This window comes from Pinus tabuliformis, chromosome J (genome assembly GCF_031772625.1).
Source record: "Pinus tabuliformis cultivar Carrire ecotype Pingquan chromosome J, CPIR1, whole genome shotgun sequence".
Lineage (NCBI taxonomy): Eukaryota > Viridiplantae > Streptophyta > Pinopsida > Pinales > Pinaceae > Pinus > Pinus tabuliformis.
The window spans coordinates 1205226204-1205239535 of NC_142295.1; the positions used below are offsets into that span (position 1 = coordinate 1205226204).

The 13332-nt window shown below is 36.3% G+C and overlaps 1 pseudogene; it reads left to right on the forward strand.

Annotated features, from left to right (window-relative positions):
* The first annotated feature begins 974 nt into the window (after nucleotides 1–974).
* On the forward strand, nucleotides 975–11223 carry LOC149231457 (cyclin-U2-1 pseudogene; annotated as a pseudogene).
* The last annotated feature ends 2109 nt before the right edge of the window (nucleotides 11224–13332 follow it).

Here is a 13332-nt window from a genome sequence, read left to right on the forward strand (position 1 = left end):
AAATTTAGAAACTTCGGTCTTTCGGCATCGTATCTAAAATCCCAAAGAATCTAGACATGCGCATGAATGGGCCGGGAGTTTCATAACATAAACTCCAAAGCTTGCCACCCGGCTTACCAACAGAGAGCTTTATAAAAATTTAGAATATTTAAAGCTAGACAAGGTGCGGCTAACCAGGTATATGAAATCCATAAAGCTCGCCACATCATCATCTCGTCAATCTTAATTGAATAGCAATTTTTTCGCTAAAATTTAATTATAAAAAATATATTTAAGTATTTTAATAAACGTCTACAGTCCAGAAATATTACCTCACAATTCTATGGTTAACTTATTCCATTATAGTACACCATCACTATTACTTTGGTACACTATTAAGAATAATCTGAAGCATGTATTATATGATCCACCAAAAGAATTCATCGCCATAAACGTGTACGGTTACATTTTATGAACCGACACAATATCAGCGGAAGGCTTAGCCGAACGAATCTTCCTTTAATATCCGCAGATGTCTCAGCTTCCTCTGGATTCAGCGACAATCTCAGTGGAATCAAATCAAACAAAACGAAGTTAATTTTAGGGTTGCCTGTCAAATAAGCTTCTTTATGTTTGGGTTGGTGCATGTGTTGGGGCGGGGGGTCCGAATCTCTGCTTCCCTGATTTGCTATTAAATCCATTCAACTCAAATTTCCATTCAATTATTGAAACGCGTATACCCCATTCCAGCAATGCAGATTCCCTCGCGCAGCCACGCTGGCTGCCTGTATCACATAGAGCCGAGACACCCGACTTCCTTCCCACCTCTTTCTCCCTGGACAACCCAACACCCGCTGCAGCCTATATTAACTTTCTCTTTTCCAACATTTAAACTCACTCCCACTCAAAGAAGCTCTTGTTGCAGTCCTCAAAGCCATTGAAATCATTAAAATTCTCCTTCCTGAGAAGAGATTCAATAGTAGGCGTTAAGAGCAATGGCGGAGGGCGTTATTTCTCGAGGAAGTATGTGGTCGGATCTCTATTCCCTCCAAAGTGAACATGTAGAGCGATCATTCTCCCCAGCCCCAACGGTCATATCAGTCTTGTCATCTCTGGTGGAACGGATTCTCGCCAGAAACGAGCGGCTTGCGGCCACTTACAACCCCACTTCGCCTCCCAAGTACAGAGTGTTCGACGGTTTGCAGGTGCCGGACATGTGCATAGAGCGGTATCTGGAGAGAATTTTAAAGTATGTTAACTGCAGCTCTTCTGTGTTGGTAGTTGCTTATGTTTACATTGACCGCCTCATTCAATTTCATCCGCAATTCCGCATTACCTCTGTGAACGTCCACAGGCTGCTTATCACCACAGTTATGGTCGCCTCCAAGTTTCTCGAAGACCTGTAAGCTATTTCTCTAATTCCACGACCCTCTATTTCTTATTTTAATTTCAACCTTCAGTCTCATTGTCGTGATTTTAATTTCAATTTTGATATGTGAGCAGGAACTATAGGAATTCATATTACGCGAAAGTGGGAGGCGTGAACAGCGAAGAAATAAATAGAATGGAGATGGAGTTTCTGTTTCTGATGGGCTTCAAGTTGCACGTGAGTGTGAATGTGTTCGAAAGTTATTGCAGCCATCTGGAGAGGGAGGTGATGCTGGGAGGAGGATTCCAAATAGAGAGAACCCTTCGTCCATTCGTGTTCTGTGGAATAGCCAAAACCTCCTCTGCCACACGACAGGATTCCAGAAACGAAAGGCTTGCTCTTTGCTGCGAGGGTCGCAGGTCTTAGAATACTCTCACACAAGGAATGCCCACCGAGGCAGATGAAGACTGTTTAATGTTACTTAATTATCTGGACAAGAGTAAAGATGTCACTGGCAGATGTCCTCTGCGTTTGAAGCGTTGAAATGAGCGAGGATTTTGGCTAAGCATTTAACAGAAGCGAGTCCCATGTTCGTTTCTATTCAGCGCTGTGCAAACAGGACTCGACCCTTAAGGAGGCGTACCGTTAAGCATTGCGGTCATTGTATTTACTGTATATAATAGGACCATCAGTTTAGAAATATAATACAGGGTGTACAAAACTGGGACAATTAATGTTTTCCATATGATGTTTGTATATGATCACAAAATAGAGTTTCCAAAGTAGTTGATGCCTTCATTGAACATGCCAATAATGGAAATAGTCGTTTTCCATGATGTTAATAATGTTAACTACTGTCTCCTGAAATTACAAATGCTTGTAATGTTAACTACGATTAATTGTATTGTAGTTGTTTCAAATAACTAATTTGTACATGTTATAACGTTAACTAGAATTAGAGTATTTCATTAACTAGAATTAGAGTATTTTCAAATAAGTAATCTATATATATTATTATTATTATTTATAGTCATGTAAGTCATTCCCACTGATTTGACTGCTAAGTCTAAAAAATGCTAATACATGTATATTTTACTTTATTTATTTATTTTGAACCTGTAACTTCTTAGGAAAAATTAAATCCTTTTAACAATAAGGCCCACTCAAACTATATATGTTAAGGATATATACTTCAAATAAATAATTTGTATGTTTTAAATTTTTTTGTAAAAATAATTGATTTATTTATTAAAATATATTTGTTTTAATAATAAGGTATTTTATATATGATAAATTTGATTTTTGATCTTGAAGAAAAATTGTGAATGAAAATTTTAAACGTAAATTTCATACATGTGCAATTTTTTTTTGGTGTTTTCTCAAAGTAAAATTCACTAATATTCATTTTTTTTTCTTAAAAATAATTCTTTTTAGTAATTTTTTATTATTATAAAAAATTTCTATTAATTCTTAAAAAAGATATATTGTTGGTTGCTTATCATAGTAAAACCATTGACCTCATTTCTATCACACTTGTTTATGAAGTGGTAAAGGCAAAAAAACTATTGCCAGAAATAGTAAATACCTAGAAACTTGCTTATAGATTGTCCATCTTGACCAAAAGTAACCAAGTATCAATATACATCCCACTATCATATTCAATTCACAATGTTCCCCGAAGCTTAGTCCTTAGGACTGTTGTCACGTTGCTAACAGAAAGCCTCATGAACATAAGCTTCCATGTGCTCCACTCTCCCTTCAAGGTGATCCAACCTCTCTTGAAGTCGCTTCTGTCCACGAAAAGGGAGGCCATTCAATCCAACATTTGCCACTGATTATGCTAGAGCTCATTCACGAAATCTATTATCTCATTCTTATTGCTATGTTGCTCTCAAGCCAACTACTCCACTAATAATATCACTTGATTGATTTGTGCGTCTAAAGAATCAAAAGGCAGAAGTAAAACCACATTCCCAGGTGAGAGACCACGCGATTGTTCATTTGCCTTACCAAAATTAGGTTGCTCCACTTCATGTCCCACACCTTGGCTTCATGGCCCAACTCCCTTCCTTACTCAACTCCACTGCCACAACTTCTTTTTGTGACAAGAACCTCTACATGACACACTCCACAACCTCGTTATGGGATGACCACCAACGCAAGACCAAACCCAATTCCCCACATTCAACACCAAGAACAATGTACTAATGGACAACCAAATTTTGTAATTATCACCATAAAACGATTGGCCATTTACCCCTCATCCAACTTGACCAAACCTGTGCCACCTATCTACATATGCTACCAACCACCCACTGAACCACAAGCCCCAAGTACTAAACACGCTTGCCTTCAACACTTTCTTCCTAAGGTGGACCCCTAGGTTCATTGACTTAAAATCTACACACACCATAGACACACTCACTTGCTTGGGACCCCAAGACAAGGAGTACGAGGACATAAGGTTCCAAACCACCAAATGCAGACTATTTACTATAGAATTCTCAACCTCAAACCCCAACTAGTGATGAAAAACTGCACCCAAAACAAAACTAAAGAACCGCGACACAAAAAATCATGGATTGCAAGAGAGAAATACATGGGCCATGGAAGAAGAGTGCCCCTATATATCCCTTGCAAAGTCACCACTTTGAACCAAGTACTTCCCACTCGTCAAGTTCAGGAATTCATCCACATTTCAAACCTCTTTAGATGGGTCGGGGTCCCAATTATTAAATCTGAGCTCTAATTCATTGTAACCAACTACTTAGTGTAATACAATACTCCAATGATGTTGTAGGAGGGAAGACATGACGCGACTAAAATCAGTGACCACCCTGCACTCCAAGAACATGAATTTCCATCAACAACACTCCTCCCATACCCAAAGACCAGTCGTTACCTCCAATTGATACACAAATGAAGATTATTAACCCTGTGAGTTCTAGAACCTTCGTATAGATAGCACCCAAACTAGTGTCCTCATTATGCCTCATTCATACAACGTGCGTGAGGGGATTTAAAGCTCCTCGGGGTTCGTTTGTTGCCACATACGTCACCTCCATAGACATGAGGAAATTTTTCTTAGTAAAGTTATTTTTTGATATAAATTCTCAAAAAATTCTAGAAACTATGCAAAATCCTTAGAAAATAGAATACTTTTATAAAAGCCAAACATTTTATAGTTGGAACTTTAAAACTCAATAACGTTTGGTAAGGTTTCTACACTTTAAAATAAGTAGGGATCCTTAAAATTTCCCCTACTTTGAAGAGTCCTATAAGATATGAGCTTTCATTCTTTGATGATACATTCCATTATTTCTGGGATCTATTTAGGAATAATGGAGACTTCAAGGAGGGTTTTATCTAATACAACTTGCTAATGTTTGAAACTGTCAAACTATTGATACTATGACTCTCATATTTGGACATATTTCTTGACTTATTCCATGTCTATCCCAAAGGTTTTAAATGTCATATTTTGTCGTAGGTTTCACTTTACACTAGGTTCAATTCATTATAGAATTTGAAGGCACATTTAGGGATTTAAGGAATCTCATAGCTTGTGCTATATTTTTCCACTTGTCTTTCTTCTCCTCTGACTATGTATTATGTTTTGTACTTTACTTTGTCTTTTATTTTAAGATTTTCTTCACTAACTTGTATTGTCTCCTCAATATCTTCTAGTATGACAATCACCTATGGTTGACATGCAACTAGCCTTTTTTAAGAGTTTGTGATAACCCTTTTCCCATGTCTCTTCACAGTTAGATGAAATTTCTTACAAAACATTAAAAAAGCCAAAAGATCATACATGGATATCTTATAATACTAAATCGATTTAAAACTAGTAAATTTCCCTTAAATAATTTGAGTTAGATAACTTTGTGGGTTTTATAGAATGCTTGAATTAATTCGAGCTACGTGTTGAAAAAATCAAGATGCATTCTTTGGTCTTGAATGTAGGCTTCCAACATAGGTTTTAACTTGGGGATCAAGGCTTACACACAAGGTCATATTCCCAAAAATGTTCAGATTGTAGTAATTAGAGAATTATTGATTTGAGCATTACTTAAGAGGATAACTCTTAGATCGCCATAATTACCTATCAAACCAAAACTTGTAGCATGTGCGATTATAACATATATTTTGTCACTCAAGTCGAATGGGATGGTTTAAGCATATGACATTGGTACACAGTATTTGAAGGTATATATAGTTACAAACCATCTACATACTTTAGATATGCAAATTTGACTTCATTAATTTTTACACATGCAAATCGTTCAAAATGATGGGAAAACAATTTGTGAATTTGGGTTGATGGAGATTATGAGGACCCCTTAACTTTATTATAGGTAAGGTTAGCCTTGATTCAAAAAATCAGCCTAACTAAGAAATTAAGATGTGATTTGACTTTATGAGGGGTTTTAACAAATTAGAGTTGATCATTGAATTAGGCAAGACTTATAAAAATTTAGTGAAAATTGAGCCCAATTTATAGTTTTTACTTTATTTGAAAAAGTGATCTTTCAAAGGAAAATATTGAGTAAGGTTGGAAAGAGGATAATGAAAAAAAACAAACAAAACAAGATAATAGTTTGTATAACTTATACAATACATATCATAATGGTAGGGTTTGATTGAATAACAATCTATACAAAGAGATAGACTAAAGATTACATTTATGATGTGTAAATTTTATTTAATAATTGATGGATTTTTCATTTCTATCAGTTTGAAAAATAATCATCAAGGTTGCATTTCCCCCTTTGCTTTCTTAACCTCAATCCTCTTTTGTAAAAAAAATTTGACAATGACTCTGGTTGAGCCATCCATGCCCCTTTAAAATAAAAAATAAAAATAAAAATTATGATCTAAATAGAAAAATAATGTCGGCTATAATTAAGAAAAAAGAGTAATTAGAAGTAAAAGAATGTGTAAGTCAGATGTTTAAATCTTATACTTTTCAAAAATATTTCAACAAGAGATTTAAATAAACTATTTGAATATCTATGTTAACTAATTTATGTCCATATCAACTTCACATATATCTATATATATAAAAAATCAAGTTTTTATGATTAAAATTTTTATTTGATCTTATATGTAGACTATTTAGTATTCAAAAATATAATTTAAATAACGAAAAATAACACATTGTATTTTACACTCTAAAAAAAATTACACTTAAAAAAATTTAAATCCTCTTCACTCATATTAAATCACTCATATTAAATCGGTACTTAAATTAAATTTATACCAATAAAATAAAATTCACATATTTAAAATTAATACATAATATCATCTCCTTATGAAACCGAAAGCTATCATATTTATAAATGCTTTTCCTTTACCCTCGTGAGACATTGTTTACAACTACCACCTTCGAGGTAAAATCCTAATATTCTAATGTCATTCTCTATACCTCAAAATAATTTTTACTATTCAATCTACAGTTTTAGAGTAACATTAATATCCTTATCTAAAATCCTAATATTCTAATCTCAATCTCTATACCTCAAAATAATTTTTTACTTTTCAATCTACAGTTTTAGAATAACATTTATATCCTTATCTATAACCATTATTTGCTATAAAAAAAATTATAAATGATCTCACGCCTTTGGATACAAGGATTTTGAAGATATCATATTCTATTATTTACAAAATTGACACTGGAAAATATATATATAACACTAAACATTTGAAATTATATATAATTTATTTTCCAAATATAACACTTAGTCATAAAAATACATTTATCACCATGAATTTTTTAGGATCTTCCTTTATATCTCTTAACTTATTTCTTAAACCACAAATCTAAACTCCTATTTCTGTTGACATTAGTAATTCTACTCAAAATGCATCTACATTTAAAGATACAAAATAGTTTAGGTATACGAAAATGCATATTTAAATTTAAAAGTAACTTATTAAATGTGATAGTAAAAATGCTACAATGCTACAAAAATATTGTATAAGTTACACTTATTTTAGCGTATATATTAATATCCATAAATAAAATTATGGATTTGAAAACATGAAACTGAAATTTTAGAAGTGGGAAAAACGGAAAAGATTATGGTTAAAAGAGTTGGTACGGTGTTAATTAATAATTATAGATTCAAATAAGTTGATTTTTAATTCATGGTGTTTTTCTATAATTAAATATAAAGAATTTTATTTAGAAAAGATAAAAATGGTAGAGGGATAAGTTTTTTTTATCATTTAAGATGAATTTAGATTGTCGTATTAATATAGTTTCTTAGAATTGGAGTATTATATTTTTTTTGAAATCTTGATACAGAAGAAGCTTCATGATACTAGTATAAATGACATAAAAAAATTTTAATGCGAAAATGACAAGACACCGGAGAGGTATGAGCCTCTCAGATTACATGAACCCTCTCATCACTAGGTATACACAATTTGACAAGGTGGTATAATAGATTTCCCTGTAAGTAATAATTGTCCACCTGCGATCCATTAGTCATTTTTGCATAGATTTCTTTAAAATCATTATCGTTAGCATATTGTTCAACATAAATTTCTAACGACAAAGATTTTTGTTTTCAAAACTACATATGCAAAAATAGGAGGGTGTGAAAGCATATCTGCTACTTTGTTGCTAGTGCCCTTCTTATATTTTATTTCCAAATGAAATTGTTGGATGAATCCCATCCATCTAAAGTGATGGGCTTTCTAAAGCTTGGTCTATGATTGAAGATACTACAAGGGTTGATGATCCGTGTGGATGATGGTCTCTTTTTCGATCAGATAGTGTTTCCACTTTTTTACACTCTGTACCAAGGCATACAACTCCTGGTCATACATAGGATAATTCACAACAACTTGGGAGCAAGTCTGAATGGTAACAAACAAACTTTCTTTGCTGCATCAATACAACACCCATGGCATATCCATTGGCATCTATTTCAATTTCGAAAGGCTGTTGAAGGTCTGGTAAGTTAAGAAATGGTGCCATGCTGATCTTCTCTTTCAATCTATTGAAGGATTTCTGTTGTTTTCCTCCCCCACTAAAAGGCCTGCTTCACACTAGTCAAGGCATGCAAGGGGGTTATGATAATGGAGAAGTTTGCTATGAACCTTCTCCAATATTGCGCCATGCCCAAAAAACTTCAAACTTCTGTGGGATTCGTGGGTTCAGGCCACTTCATTATCGCGTCCACTTTAGAGGGATCTATCCTTAATTGCCCATTACCAACAAAATGGCCTAGATAAATCATAGAAGTCTTTCCAAACTCACACTTTGACAATTTCAAATATAATTTCTCTTTCCTGAGAACATCAAGCACTTTCTTTATGTGACACATATGTTCCTCCCATGTCCTACTGTACACAAGAATCTTGTCTAGATACACAAGAACAAAATGATCAAGAAATGGCCGAAATAAATCTTTCATGACCTTGAGCATGAATGTGGTTGGAGCATTGCACAACCCAAATGGAATCACCATCCATTTGAACAACCCCTGCTTGGTTTTGAACGCAGTTTTCCAGACGTTCGGATCTACAATTCTCACCTGGTGGTAACCACTATGCAAATTCAGCTAGGAAAAATAAACAACGTTTTTTAATTGATCTAATAATTAATTAATGCAAGGGAGAGGGTATCAATTCTTCACTGTGATCTTGTTCAACGCCCTCTAATCCATGCACATCCTCCATGTGCCATCTTTCTTGGGAACCAACATGATTGGTGAGCCATAAGGAGAAGAACTTGGTCTGATGACTCTCTGATTTAACAGTTCCTGCACCTGTTTCTTGATCTCCTCCATCTCAATAAAAGCCATCCTGTACATGCCAACATTTGGTAAAGGGGCATCCTATTGCAAATGGATCTCATGTTGGATTTCCCATTTAGGGGAAAATCCTCTCGGTTCCTGAAACAATTCATTATAGTCGAAAAAAATTTCAAATAATCAAGATCACAACCTCTGAAAGCGTCAGCTGTCTCAGGTTCTTTCACCCTCACTACCATGAGCATGCACCCTTTATTGGAATTAAGCAGTCTTTTAATCTATCCCACACTAACAATGCTAGCACTAACTTTTGCATGATGAGCTCTGACTATACACTCTACCCCATCCTTTGTGAGGTCGTATTTGTTTTCATGTCGAAAGAAAATGACCTTTCTGTCATATAAATACGAGCTTCCCAAGATAATTCCACATATTTCCAAAGGTACTACATCTAACTCTACCTCATCGATTAATTTAGAATAAATTACAAATTTGTCCCTACATTGCTTGGTGACCTGCAATTTGGCTTGATCACTTACCCAACCAAGTGGGTATGGACTCGAATGAGGTTTAGTTTCAAGGCCTAAAATTTCCACTGACTCTGATATTAATTTTTCTTGGGAACCTGAATCAAACAGAGTTTCCACCTTCGTATGCTTTATGACAATGCTAATGTGGAACAACCCAATTCACCTTCACTCATGACTCACAGGCTCATTCAAATAACTAGTGCTTGCAACCAAATCAGAAATATCATTAATAGAAAGAGTACTTCTTGCACCCATGGTTGTGATCAATGTCTCATCACTAGAGCCCAATCCAAGATCCTACGTTGTTGCCACTGTCTTCTACTTCCCCTTTCCACTGAATCTCTTTGGCCTCAGTTCCGGATGCAGCTTCCAACAGAGGTCCTTGTGATGCCCATCCTTCTTGCAGTGAGTGCACGACGGTGTTGCTCCATCCTGCTTCTTGGTTGCGACAGTCTTCTTGTCCTTCGCTTTTCCTTTCTTCTGGAATTTTCCATGTTGAGGTTTGAATCACATCTTCTTGGTTTGTTCATCTCGATCGTTCTTGCCTCGGATTTCAAGATGTAAAGCTCTAACGCTGGCCATATCAATTGAAGTAGGCTCGAACAGTAATAACGAGTGTCTGATGTAACTATGTAGCACACCTATTTACTTAGTTACAATTTCGGGTGCATCTAATGAGATGCCCATATTTAGTGTTTGTTTCAGAAATTCTTCTGTGAAACTTTGTACATTTTGGCCCTTACCTTACCTTGAATATTTCCAGTCCATAAGTTCCTTTTTCTTATAACCCAGAGCATAGAATTGGTATTTTAATGCATAAATAAAACTAGACCAAGAGGACAAAAGGTTACCTGACTTTTTGTTTCCCTTTTGTAACTTTCTTTCCCACCAAACGAGGGAAGTGTCGCTCAGCCGAAGAGATGCTAATTGGAATTTTGCCTCATCTTCTTCAATCTTATTAATTCTACAGTAAACCTCTATTTGTATAATCCAGTTATTTAGTTTTTCTGCACTACATTCTCCATTGTACATGGGGAGATCAAACTTCACGTCTAACTTGATGAACGATTTCTTTGAGGTCTGTTTGGAATTTCTATGAGAGTGATGAGAACTATACTGGAAGAAGGAGAGGGAGGAGAATCTTCTCCACCACCTTCTTGATTTGATGATTCCTGATCATCGACATCCTTCTTCTCATGACAAAGTGCCTTCTCATACTCTGCAAAAAACTTGTCTACTTTTCTTGCCATATTATAGAATACCTTACGAAAATTTTGTTCCTATTCCCAACTAGCTTCTTCATTAGCCGTGTTTCTTATTCGATGTGCACATCCTGCTTCAGGATCAAATGAGTTAAGCATTCCTTCTCCTTTCCGTATCTTGTGCCGCGTTAGCATAAACTCATGCAATTCGCATCTACAAAGACCTGCTTTGATACCAAATTTGATCCAAGATATTTTACTTACAGATGCATCAGAATTACATATAACAGATTTAATTAACCATGGAACTTAAAAGCACAAAAACAATGTGGAAATAGTCAAAAGAACAAAAAAAACATGACACAATGATATGATTGTGAAGTTCATCCAATTTGGACTACGTCTCGAGGCCCTGCTCAATAGTGGGGAGGCCCTCTTTTTTATTAGTGGCATAAAAGAGATAACAGTACATCAACAAGCAATTTCAACCCTTATACCTCCAAGCTGATAGACGGGAAGAGAATGGAGAGCCCAACTTTGAAACAGACAAAACCATTGAATTGTTGGAAAAAAGAGTGCAAAAACACCTATCCAAACTCTCAATTTGGATAATCGGGCCTTCTGCAACCTTCTTGAAACCTCCCTATGGCTCAAGGCAAAGTTTCATCCTACTGTCGAGGTCAGGGTCTGTTGTATTTAGTAAAATCTGTGTATTCGTCCAATCATCTCTTGCCTTTCTCTGACGCAATAGTTATATCTATAAGCTCATGACAACATCCCTCAAAATTGGGGTAGTTTCAACATAATGCCTAAGGTTAGCAAGCAGGAGTGAGCCTAAAGGATTCATGACAACTACCCTTCCGCAATAGTAAGCCATTGTCCATCAACCCATTTCAACAGCGCATGACTCTCGACGGCAGGTTCATCAGCGGTTCCAACTTATCAGCGAATAGTCAAATGCCCAGACACAATATCCTGTGATAAATATGGACCCGACATGAAGGTTCACCATATAACATAATGTCTTCGCATCCGGCACTCCTCTCAAATTATCGCAATCGGCGTGAAACCCTTAGTGCAATGGTTAGCACTCTGCAACACCTACGGATCCATTGGTTTATTAATAACACTGTATAACATTTCGTGTTTGGGCCCCTTATCGTAGTATCACAATCAGCGCCCACTGCGAAATCGAATTCAAAACTTTTCCCCTGAACCATATCGCAAGCACTAGGCCTTGATTTCGATATGTGATGTATATCGCATCCCAACTAAGTCCTGTCGGGGCCGACTCGTAACTCCTCCAACCTGCGATATGTGATATCACAATCACAACCGGGAACGCCAAGGGTTGATTCTTCCTTAAGTGCTCCTCCTTTTCAACGATATGTGATATGCGGTGTCCAGTGGCATCTTAGCACATGGTGCTCCCTTATTCACTGAAACTATGCCATGTCATCTTCTCCATGCTACCTGGACAAGTCCAACTAAAACTTTAAATTTCTCTAACTTTGTCATATGGACTCGGATTTTAGTGTCGTTCACACCATTGGAATCAAGATGATGAGCACTTCAATCTGATGCTAAGCTTATCCAGATTCTACCACTTTGATTTTTGAGCCTTTTCTCATGCCACTGGTACTTTTCTGAAGATCCACTTGGATGAGGAAAGGCACCCCCAAACCGTAGAGCAAAGGGCAAGGCAAAGGTAGGGTGACCCAGAAGAACTTGTTGAAGCCATAAGCAAAGAACAACACCATGAAGACAAAGAAAGACATGGGAAAGTGGTGTGAGTTCCATAAGAGCTCCACTCACAACACAAATGAGTGGTGGGCCAAACAATCATTGGTGGCCAAGCTGAAGGCTTTTGAGTCTGATGCATGTTCCAAGTCTGGGTCAGAACCTAACGAGGTAAATGAAAAAGGGAATCAAATCATTGACCTAGAGCCTAGTGCCACTGTGGCCACCACCAAGATCCAGAAGATTGAGGCTAGAGATCCAGAAGAGGGGGAATGCCTATTCCACTCACAGATGTGGGTGAAAGGTTCTCCGTTGTAGTTCATTGTTGACAGCAAGAGCCAGAAAAAACTTATTTCAGCACCAGTCATGAAGCAAGTGGGCCTATTGACTACAACACATCTGCATATGTATACCATTAGGTGGCTTCACCAAGGACACGATCTCTCTGTCAGCCAACAATACTGCCTTCCCTACAACTTCAATCCTTTCATGGATGAGGTACTATGTGATGTTGCTCCTCTTAAAGTTTGTGATGTATTATTAGGACAACCATACTTATGGATGTGACATGATGTATATGAGTTGATACCTCGCTCCGTTATTGTTTCTTTGGGTACTAAGTTATACAGATATCAGAGGTAGCCCCACCTACTGCCATCTCTTTTATCTCTTCTAAGCAATGCAGTAAGGTCATCTCCCAGACTGGGAAATTTGCTTTCTTTCTGATTTACTCTCAAAGTAAG